The following is a 12,584-nucleotide window of genomic DNA, read 5'->3' as shown; positions in this document are numbered from 1 at the left end:
AAGAGGAGTAAGTCTAATCGCAAAGGACAATGACATACTGACAAAGGACAAGGAACAGAAAGAGCTTATTCATCAAATGGTCACAAACCAATACAAGAATTTTCCAATTTCATCAAAGATGGAGCTAATGTTGTAGACCTACAAGTGGGAAATAGTTGCCTGCTGACATAAAAACTGTAATTTCATTGTTATACATAGAAAATTAAGGGCTTGAACTTGAAGTTGTCAAATGAGCTGACCTCTAAATGTTGTTTATATCCATTAAAATGTTTGTTTGTTATAAATATGATAAAGATTAAAACTATCCTTGAAGAGAACTTGAATCTATTTTTTTGTTTTTGTTTCTTGTAACACCCTAATATACAGTATTTGTATATAATTGTATTGTATGTAAAGAATAAAAATTCAATCAAAAACAAATCCAATAATACGTTCTGAGGGCAGTCAATGAAACTTCGCACTCAACACTCCCCCAACACAAAGAGCTACATGACAAAAGAGTGCCTTCTATAGTAGTTCTTTAAAGGGAATTATACAGCCAATAAAACAGAAAGGTTTAGTACCAGTGCACTTACTTTCAAAATTACATTAAAGAATTCTTGCCAAATTCTGAACAGAAGCTTGTAAAAAGAATATGATCCTTTCTAATTTGAGATAAAATAGAAAATAATTTTCCCGTTTTAACTTAGCTGGGAGAATTAATATCATCAGAGTGAATATCCTGCCAAAGCTCCTGTATCTCTGTCAGAGCATCTCTATATATTAGCAAATCCTTCTTAAAAAAGTTAAACTCAGCCTTATTAATCTGGAATTCAAAATGGTCACATATCAAAAAGACAGCTCTACAGAGATTTAAAGCAGAAGGAAGTTTGGCACTGCCTAACATCAGGTTGTTACTGTGCTACAAAGATTTGTAAACGTAACATTGGCAAGAGGCAGAAGTCCACTAAAGTGCGGCAGCTTGGTTAGTGATTGTACTGAGATTAAAATAATGCTTTATATGCGGCAATAAAACTTTTTTACCATTATCGTTATAGTTTATGATTATTATTTATCCTGTGTGATGTATTAATATAGTAGTGATTATATAAGAAGCAGTTTTAAGTCGAGCGAATAGCTTATAGGCACATGTAATCATTTACCAGAAAAAAAGCAGATGAATAGGTTGAGGGACTGTATGCACATCAGCAAAAGGATATTAGGATATATAATACCAAATCAAGGTTTAAGCTTAAGGTGAAACAGTGTGTATAGGCTTGTAGAAGATTAAAGATAAATGATGGATACCTTTTTCAGTTAGCTTATCATTGTATTAGCTATTTAGTAATGCTTGATGCAAATAATATGCCATTACTAAGTTATTATGTATTCAAGCTTAAGCATGATTCAACTTTTGCTTTGTTTTTGCACTTACACAAGAAGCCAACAAATTTCTGTATTAAAGACAGAGTGTAAAAGCATTTCAGGTTCTTTAGGATCTTTGTTTAATAGTGGTTGGACTCTTTGATTTTCCTAACATAAAGCTTGCTGTATAATTCTTCTGAAGATTCTTCAGGTTCTCTCTGCTTCTGAAACTCGCCACCATCAAAGGCTCGTCTGTTCTTCTGCTTCTTGCCACCTTCAACACTCAATGACTCTGTAAATGCTCAAGGCACACTACCTGATATGAAGCTTGCTGTGTGAACTTGATTTAAATCACTAAGATTGTGTTTTTTTTTTTCCATTTTAACATTTACCATTTGATATGCCTAGGTTATCTGCAAATAAACCAAAGTTTGAATGAAATAAGGTTTGTTATTATCTCACTGAACCTGCTTTGGTGCTTACTGACAATGGCAATCACTGAAAGGTTAGAGGATATACCTCTGTGTAACCCAGATCCTGTTAGGATGACAGAGAGAAGTCGGTGTTAGTCATTTCACTGATATCAGACTGTAAACTCTGGTCCCAGCAGCATACAGCCTGCAATGTTGCTAAGGTATCCAGGGGTAAGCATTACATGTACAAAAAGGTTAATAAACCAAGGAATGGGATTAGGGCAATTCTTTTTTTTAATTAATTTTATTGTAATCATTCCATACAAATAGATCAATTTTTACAAAAAAAAAAAATAGAATGAAAACAAATTAACTCCCACACCTAAGAAAGAGAGCATGGCCAATGGAGTAAAACTTAAAGCTTGTAAATATACCTAAATTGATTAGTTTAAAAGAGTAATAGAGATGAACGGAGAAGAAAAAGAAATGAGGAAAGAATTGCTGTCTCTGTGCTTTAAAAGCCTATTCTAAAATTTTATTGATTAGATCCTTCCAGGTTTTGAAAACATTCTGTACCAATCCTCTAACTTAGAATTAGATTTTTTCCAATTTCAAATAGTATAAAACATCGGTTTCTCACTGACTTAAAAGAGGAGAGTTAGGATTCTTCCAGTTTAGCAAAATAAGTCTGCGTGCCAATAGTGTAGTGAATGCAATCACAGTTTGTTTGTCCTTCTCCACTTTAAGCCCATCTGGAAGAACACCCAACACAGTTGTCAGTGGGTTAGGAGGGATTGGGACCCCAAGGCTGTCTGAAAGGCACTTAAAAATTTTGGTCCAAAATGATGTTAATTTGGTGCAGGCCCAAAACATGTGACCCAGTGAAGCTGGGACTTGATTGCAGCGTTCGCAGGTTGGATCTTGACCTGGGAACATTTTGGACAGTTTGAAGCGAGACAGATGTGCTCGATATATATAATTTTGAGTTTAATAATTATATGCTTTGTGCATATGGAGCTCGAGTGAATTCTCTGCATTGCTACCTTCCGCTCCTTTTCTGATATATTGATTAAGAGATCTTTTTCCCATTGTCCTCTTGGATCTTTGAAAGGGACGGACTGTAAAATACAGTAATCCCTCATTTATCGCGGGAGATAGGTTCCAAGGCCGGCCACAATAACTGAATTTCCGCAAAGTAGGGACACCATATTTATTTAATAATTTAACGTGTATTTGAACGTTTTTAAACCCTCCCTGTACTGTTTACAACCCCCTCTTTACTTTATTAATAACAGGGACAACTGTTAAGCAATATGAAATTGGTAGATAAGTTTAGAGTTACTGTATAGCGAAGTACACGTACCTATATATGACGTGATGATGATGATAAATATGCTGTGCAGTAAAAATGATGACGATGAAGGTGATGATGACTTTTACTGCACAGCTGATGGCTGTATTTTACGTATCTTCAGACGGCGGTGCCATTTCCTGGGGCACCTCTTCCACGGTTTCCAAAGGTGTATCCGTAGTAGTAGTAGAAGGAACTGGCTCTTTTTTGCGAGGCTGCAAAAACATTGTGATCGGCAGCTGCAGCCACTGCTTCTTTTTCCGGTCGAAGAGCAGCTTGTAGGCGGTCATGACGTCATCGATCTTGTTGCAAAATTGGACCAATCGAATCATATCATCGTCCCATTCCTGTGACCGCTCTTGCAGATCCTTAGCCAGTCTGCAGCCACAGCCGCGAACGTTCTCCCTTCCTTCAACATATCCAGAAGTTTCACCTTCTCAGCAATCGTCATCATTCTTTGTTGGCGTTTAGGCTCAGCACCAGCACGTTTGGGAGCCACTGCAGGGGGTGAAAATTGAAGCGAAGTTCAACACAAAGAAACCACAAAAAAATCACACACAGTACAGTGTAAAGTAAACTGCTCGGCGAGAAAGCTTGAAGCGAAATGGCCGCGACAGAGAGACAATGGGAGGTGCTGTGGGATCTGGGCATCAGTCAAAGCACCAATCACAGGCCCGATTAGAAAGCGGGAAGCTGTGATTTGTCGTCTCCCTCCCATGTACCAATCACAGCTCGTGTTACAATGCACTTAGTCACCAAACTTGTTTTGTTGTTCTTAGACTAGGAAATACTACTACTATATTTAAAAACCCGCAAAGTCGTGAATCCGCGAAAAGTGAACTGCAAAGTAGCGAGGGATTACTGTACTTTTATATATTGCAGAGATGGTGTCTAAGTCCATGAAATTGAGCAATATTTTTTCCAGCATGGAGGAGGGTGCAAGATGAGGAAAATCGGGCAGGTTCTGTTTAACAAAGTTCCTAATTTGAAGATAGTGAAAGAAATGTGTAGCTGGAATGTTAAATTTGGAATGTAATTGTTCATAGGATGCAAAGATGTTGTCTATATAAAGATCTCTAAGCAATTTAATCCCAAATTTTTCCAGATATTAAAAACTGCATATGTTTGCGAGGGTTGAAAGAGGTGGTTCTCTTGCAGAGGTGCCACAGATAAAAGATTCTCCATCTTAAAATGCTTTCTACATTGGTTCCATATTCTGAGTGAGTGAAGCACAATTGGGTTATTAGTATATTGGCATAACTTGCATTTATTGGGGCACAGAGCAGGGAATATAAAGAAGTACTGCAGGATTTTACTTCTATTGTGGACCAAGCCTGTGTATGTTCATCTATTTGTGTCCAGGTTTTTATAGCTTGTATGTTTGCTGCCCAGTAATAAAACTGAAAGTTAGGTAGAGCCATGCCACCTTCTGCCTTAGGTCTTTGTAGGGTCGCTCTTTGGATACGTGGATGTTTTGAGTTCCAAATAAATGAGGTTATTGTTGAATCTAATTGCTTAAAAATGATTTATTGATGTATATTGGAATGTTTTGAAATAAAAAGAAGCTTAGGAAGAATATTCATCTTAACAATGTTAATTCTTCCAGCTAGAGTGAGATGAAGGGTTGACCATCTATGCAAGTCTTGCTTAATTTTTTCCATACAGACGGCAAAATTTTGTTGATAAAGAGCTTTATGTTTACTTGTAATGTTTACCCTAGGTATTTAAACTGATCTGCAATGATAAAAGGTAGGGTGTCTAATCTAATATTATATGCTTGAGAATTCACTGGAAAGAGTACACTTTTATTCAAATTAATTCTGAGACCAGAGATCTTTTGAAATTCTGTGAGTGCTGTTAAGACTGCAGGCACAGAATTTTGTGGGTCTGATATATACAGTACCATATCATCTGCATATAGAGAAATTTTCTGTTCCAGTCCTTCTCTGATAATCCCCTTTATCTGATAAGCATTTCGACAGTGAACTGCCAGTGGTTCAATGGCGATTGCAAATAGCAGTGGTGACAAGGGCATCCTTGTCTGGTACCACGTTCTAGTTTAAAGTAGTCTGAACAAATGTTGTTAATACAAACTGAAGCTTCTGGATTGGTATACAGTAGTTTGATCCATGCACAAATGTTGGGCCAAACCCAAATTTCCTAATGTAGTGAAAAGGTATTTCCATTCAATCATGTCAAATGCTTTTTCTGCATCCAATGATAATAATATTTCTGGGGTGTATAACTTTACTGGTGAGTATATTACATTAAATAGATATTGAAGATTGGAAGATAAGTGTCGACTCTTAATAAATCCAGTTTGATCTTGTGATATTAAAGGCAGCACTTTCTCCATCCTTCTAGCTATGATTTTTGAGAGTATTTTAACATCATTATTCAAAAGTGAAATTGGTCTGTATGATGCACATTGTAATAAGTCCTTATTTTGTTTAGGAAAGATGGTGATTAATGCTTGGCGAAAAGTTTGAGGTAGAATTTGATTGTCTCTAGCTTCTGTAAATGTTGCTAATAGGAGGGGAGCTAGCTGAGTGGAGAATTTCTTATAAAATTCTGCAGGGTAGCCATCAGGGCCTGCTGCTTTCCGCCTTGAAGTGACTTTATAGCATCTAGTAATTCTGATAGCCAGAGGTTTATCAGTTCCTCCACACTAAAAGTATCTATTTGTGGTATCTGTAATGTATCCAGAAATGCATTAGATTGTGTGTTGTCTTCTTTAAACTCAGTAGAATATAAGGATTTATAGTAGTCTCTAAATGTGTGCATTATATTTTATGGCCAATGATTTCATCTCTGTTCTTGTTGGTGATTACTGTGATTGCATTGTGAACTTCTTGCTTGTGGATTTGTTGAGCTAAAAGCTTATTAGCTTTCTCTCCATGTTCATAGTAATGATGTCTGGATTTATAAATTAGTTGTTCAGTTTCTTTAGTTGTCAAGAGGTTGAGTTCTGAATGCAGAGCCTGCCTTTTCCTATGTAGAGCCTCGCTTGGAAGCCTGGCATGTTCTTCATCTATTCTAGTAATTGTGCTTTTAGCTCTGATACTTTCTTGGTTTCTAATTTATTCCTGTGGGAAAGATATGAAATAATCTGTCCTCTTAAGAAGGCCTTAAGAGTTTCCCAGAGTATTCCTGCAGACACCTCTGAGGATGTATTTGTCTCTAGGAAGAAACTGATTTGTTTGGATATAAATTCTGTACAGTTCTCGTCTGCTAATAGAAGCGGGTTAAGACGCCATCTGCGAGATGAGTGTGTGGGGCATAATGACTTTAGCTCCAAGATCAGAGGTGCATAGTCGGAAATAACAATAGTGTCATACTTGCAAGATTTAATCGTAGGCAAGAAATTATTATCTATAAAGAAATAATCAATTCTTGAGTAGGAATGATGTACTGGTGAGTAGAACGAATATGTTCTTGAGTTTGGGTTTAGAAACCTCCAGGGATCTGATAAGTTGTGGTCAGTTAAAAACTGTGTAATTGTCTTTGCAGTGTTAGATGTCATCCCCCTGTGACAGGAGTCCTATCTAAGAGTGGATTTAAAACACAATTAAAGTCCCCAGCCATTATAATTTTATGAGTGTTCACATTGGGAATGGATGCAAATACATTTTGTATGAATTCCTTATCATCGACATTAGGTGCATAAACATTTATCAAAATCATTTTACAGTTAAATAAGTTGCCCATGACCATCACATGTCTCCCTTCAGGATCAGATACTTCTGATGCTATAAATGAGACTGTTCTATGTATGAGAATTCCCACTCCTCTAGTTTTCTTTGTAGAATGGAACATTTGGCCAGTCCAGTCCTTTTGCAGCCGGAACTGATCCTTGCTTAGTAAGTGGGTCTCCTGTAAAAATGCTATTTTAGCGCTTAAACCTGTTAGGTGAGAGAGTACTTTCTTTCTCTTTAATTTGTGATTCAGGCCTTTAACATTCCAGCTCACAAAGTTAACTGTCCCATCATGGAGACATTGATTCTGAATTTTTGATGTCATTTTATAGTCTTAACTGGAAGTGAGACAGCTTTAACCTTAATTTCCAATTTCCCCACGAGCTATTGCCATGCAGCCTATTGTTACGTTGATAGTTGTAATTATAAGGGTTAAAAGGTTAGATTAGATATTACCTGATCTCTTTCTCTCCCCCACCCCCCATTTTGCCTCCCCATGTAAGGCTGGACCCCACTTCACAGAGTCCCAGTCCTCGGACATACCTAGAGACAGAGCACGTCCAAAACAAAACAATCCCCCCAGCAGCGGCATTTGAGGATTAAAAGTAGAGAAATCTATTGCCAATAAAGTCTAAATACTATATGCCTAAATATAATCATTAACAAGCTAAAAACATAAAATATAATCTTCAGCAATCTTAAAGAATTAAGATAATAAAACCCAGGGAATGGTTGTAAAAAGTGGTCCAGGATAAGCATAGTAAATCCAAATGCAATAATAATAGTAACAATAAACCAAGGGTATGATGTTAAACAGTTTCCTTTATGGCAGTAAAAAAAAATTATTAATTTCTTCCACACACACGTCTATAACTGTAAGTAAAACATAAACAGAAAGCGTTCGAGTAATGAAAATGATGTATAATTATAATACCCATGTCATTACAAGTGGATCAGACAGCAGGTAATATCTACAGTACTTGCCATGCCATGACAGGATGCGACTCACTATTGTGTTACAAAAAAGTGTCACAGTTAGCTTCCTTAATTCCTTTTCTGCTTCCTCCTTGCTGGAGAAAACGTGGAATTGGCCTTGAAAATACACTTTCAGTTTGGAAGGATAAAAGAGGCTGTATTTGATATCGGCTTGCCGTAACCGCTGTTTAATGTTGTAGAAGGCTGCACATGTAGCAGCTGTTGTGGGAGAGAAATCCGGGAAAATACGAATGTGGTTATTTTCAAATATAATCTCTTGCTTGTGTCTGAGAAGTGCCATCACATTTAGCTTACATAGTAATCTCTTGAAGCGGACAATAATTCCATGTATGCAATAGAGAATAGTTCAACTGCGAATTTCACTGGGTTTGGACTTTCACGATTCTCAGATAGACCTTCGATTCTAATATTATTCCTTCTGCATCCATCTTCCAGAGCAGCAAGTCTGTCTCCAAGTTTGTTACATTCAGAATTCACAGCTGTAGCTTTTCCATTGGCGTTAGATGCCAATTGTTCCGCTGTTTCAATTCGGGCTGTGAATGTCTACTTAACGTCATCCAGCTGGTCAGCAAGTTTCTTCAGTTTAGACGTATTTTCTTGGATGTGTTCCACAATTTTCCCCAGCATACCTTTAAAGGTCGCATCGAAACGATTGTATAGACGCATTTCCAGGTCTTTATTATCTTTCTTCATATTTTTCTGAATATCTTTTTTAAGCTCACTTATCGCCGTGACCAATGTTATGATCATTTTCTTCAGTTCGGAGAAATCGTTTCGGTAGTGGCAACCCCAGTTATAGCCAATGTTTCAGGCTTGTGAGGAATGAACGAAAGCACGGATGGCAAGGCTATTTCTGGCTTTAAGTGATCTACAGGAATCGGCGAGCTCTCGTGACCTGCATCACTTGCAACTTCCCTCCCATTTTGCAACTTCCCTCCCATTTTCGCTCTCGACTGGAGAATTTGCAGTGGAGTCTGTGCATTCACCTGCCTGTTCCAGGTCAATTTCTGAAAGGCTGTACCTCGCACTTGGGCTTGGTGTCTGTCTAGTCTTGGATGTAGCTTTAAGTTTCCTTTCTGGTTCTTTCTGCCCCCCTTTCTTGTTACTCATGTTTATATATTGTAGTGGAAACCCCTCGGATCGGGTAAATACAGGAAACCTCAAAATAATAAGAAATAAGTAAAAAAAAATAAAGCCGTTGCTAACGGAGCTCCGCTTCACACGTCCATCTCCCGTAACGGATGAGACCAACTCCAATTCTTCTTATTCAACAATAAAAAAGAACCTAGGAGGCGAGTACAGGGTGGGCAACTGAAAAGTAGCCTGCCTCCAATAGCCACGTTCTTTGGAGGAGGCTGTAGCGACTTCACGAGCAGAAAATTGACTTTTGGTGCGCTGTGTCAGGAAAACGAATAGTGGGCCCAATTTTCTTTCAATCAACTGTGAATACTGCAGTTTACCTGGACATCTTTGAACAATTTTATGACCAACTAACACCAGAAATAGAAACTGTATTGCTTTTTTCAACAAGTTGAGGTAAGGAAAACAGCATTACTGTTGAAGAGCTGCAAGAAGTGTCAGCCAACATTCTCAGACATGCCCAAAGGTGCATAGACGTGAACGAGAACCACTTTGAGCATCTGTTGTAACTTGTGGGTAAGTGAATAAAAACAATCCACTTGATTGTTCATTTGGTAATACTATCGCTGGAAGTGAGCTGCTTTTCCATGGCCACCCTGTATAAAACTTTTCTTGAACACTAAAAAATAAATCAGCAATAGAAAGCAAATCTTTTTCAAAGTCCACTCTGTATGATTTGCTCTGTGCTCCAGTAAATGTAAATGTTTGTCAGTTTACCAGAACTCCTGGTAAATTGACTGTTAATTAAAAAATGTATAACCGATACAGGAAAGACAGAGAAGCGCTCATCTATACTTGAAAATCAGTTATTTCACTCTACCTCAACCTATGCAGTATTCAATCTATTTAAGTCATAAGGTATTATGACATTTAGAGATTTGTATATACTGTAGATAATGCATTTGTGTCCTTTGAGCTGTTATACTCTATATTTAATCTTCCAGGGATACACTTCTTCTTTTATTTACAAGTTCGAAAAAAGCAACCTACCCTACTTCCCTCATCTTCTATCTGTATCTGTCCCTGAGGTCAAACGTGCTTGTTTGGATTTAGAGGCAGACATCATTTCCAGTGTATATCAACAAATGTCAAGGAATCTACCCTTTGGTGATCTTAGACAACGACAGTAAAGGGATCTTTCTATTAATATTGTAAAAAGGGAATGGAATTCATCCATTCAAAAAATATATTCTAGGTCAATAAATGTCAACTATACCATAATTCGGCTAAAATCATTGACATATATCTTGTCTAAAATTGTCTTATATGAGCCAAGGGCAAAATTACACTTACGAGAGATGTCATCAGGTGCTTGCATCACTAGATCACATATTCTGGGAATTTTCTGCATTCAATCTGCTGTGGAAAAATGTCCATATGGTGTACCTCTTTGTCCTTGCTTTTTTCAATAGCTGCACATTTTGAAGCATTCAATCTAAATTCTAAAAAAAAAACAAACCTCTTATCTCACCTTCAGATTAATTTGTTTTTCTGCAGTCTCAGTTTGCTATTTGGTATGAAAGGAACTTGTTTTACAGTTGAAAAATCATACTTCATTTTTCAGTATTGTGTGTGTTTATGTACAGTATTCCTCCAGAGCAAATTAAAGCATAATTAACAGTGACATACGTATTGGTAGTGTTTTGTTCTTCTTCTTCTTTTCATTTTTAATGAATCCTACACATATAGAGATATGCTTACAAATATACACATGCAGGTGCAGATCCTTCCAAATTCACATTCAGAAGACACTCATTAGCATTACGGGAGCTCTTTTTAAGCTGCTATCCACTATTTGCTCAAACAGCTGTGCATCATTAATGGCAGGGTGTCACAAATTATCAAGGAATAGATGAGTTAAGCAGGGCGTCATGCACACCAAAGCCGGCAGCACCCACAGAGCAAGGAGAACATGTGACATAGTTCCTCATCTCCAAATTATGAGATTTTTAGAGTGGAATTCCATCTCATTAAACATATGGTTTGCAGTATGAATCTTGATCAGTGTGCAGATCAGTATAAAAAAAAGTAAAACAATATTTGTATGATAAAAAGTTGATTATTTACAAAAAAAGTCGAAATCAGGAAGGTAATGTGAGGGATAGCTGGCATCCTTACCCAGCCAGGACAACTTCGAAATGGAAGGACAGGGGGAGAGAGCATACACAAGGCATTATCCTCCCAAGATCGATATATGGAAGCCCCCATGGGTTGCAGCAGTGCCTCGGATTCCCACACGGAATATTGGGAATCTGAGATCTTTGCCTCAACCCCATGGGGTTCCGAGGGTGCCACCAGGAGGTGCTACAAGGAATGGGGAGCCCTACTTCATGGGTATTCCTCCTCACCCAGAAGTGCTTTTGGACCATGCATATGTGTACTTCTGGGTGGTAAATAAATGGAGCTGACTGCCTCAGTTCCAGTAGACAGAAGCTTGCTGGGAGGAGCGGTGGATGCAGAGAGAGACAGAGAAGACAGAGTTACAGTATGCTGATTTTATAACTGTGGCCGTGGCGTGGGAAACACTTGATAAAGAAGTGTTTCCCATGAAAAAAGATATACTTTTGTCCAAGCCTGCTTGTGTTGGGTGTTTGGGGAGCTGGGGCACCACCTGTCGTCCACATTGGTCATTCAAAGAAAAGGCAAGATAGTCAGACAAAACTTTCCAACAAGTACAAAAGCAAAGCTGAATCCAAAAGCAGACCACTAAAATACTTGGAACACTATGGCACAAGGAGGACTCAAAGTAGCAAAAAAGTGTGTGTGATCTATAGATGATGATAGTAACACAGACAAACTAACAAAATACTCAAACAAAGAACAATCCAAATTCCATCTTGTGACTACTATGTCTCATGAATTGAGAGGTTCCACATGGTAAAAAAGTGAGCCCTCCAAATATCAGCAAGGAATCAGGCCAGGATCTTCACTGGTCCTCTTCAGGTGGAGAAGGCATCGAAAGTGGAAACTGGCAAAACAGCTAGACCATTCATCCATTCATCCTCTTCCACTTATCCGAGGTCGGGTCGCGGGGGCAGCAGCTTGAGCAGAGATTCGCAGGCTTCCCTCTCCCCGGCCACTTCTTCTAGCTCTTCTAGAAGAATCCCAGGCCAGCCGGGAAACATAGTCCCTCCAGCGTGTCCTGGGTCTTCCCCGGGGCCTCCTTCCGGTTGGACGTACCCGGAACACCTCACCAGGGAGGTGTCCAAGAGGCATCCTATTCAGATGCCCGAGCCACCTCATCTGACTCCTCTCGATGCGGAGGAGCAGCGGCTCTACTCTGAGCCCCTCCCGGATGACTGAGCTTCTCACCCTATCTTTAAGGGAAAGCCCAGACACCCTGTGGAGGAAACTCATTTCAGCCGCTTGTATTCGCAATCTCGTTCTTTCGGTCAATACCCATAGCGCATGACCATAGGTGAGGGTAGGAACATAGATCAACTGGTAAATTGAGAGCTTTGTCTTACCAAAACAACTAGTAATGTCTAAAAAAAATGCAACAAAAGCCACACAAGGAGAAGTATAACCGCAAAACCTTTAGCTTGTATGAATCTTTATAAATCAATGATTTATTTGCACAAAATAGAAAACTATGAGGATAAGTTCAAATGATCAAACAGAGGCAACAATTTTGTTGTCTAAAAG

Source organism: Polypterus senegalus, chromosome 14, assembly GCF_016835505.1.
Source record: "Polypterus senegalus isolate Bchr_013 chromosome 14, ASM1683550v1, whole genome shotgun sequence".
In the NCBI taxonomy this organism is placed as follows: Eukaryota; Metazoa; Chordata; class Cladistia; order Polypteriformes; family Polypteridae; genus Polypterus; species Polypterus senegalus.
This window is presented reverse-complemented; position numbering follows the sequence as displayed.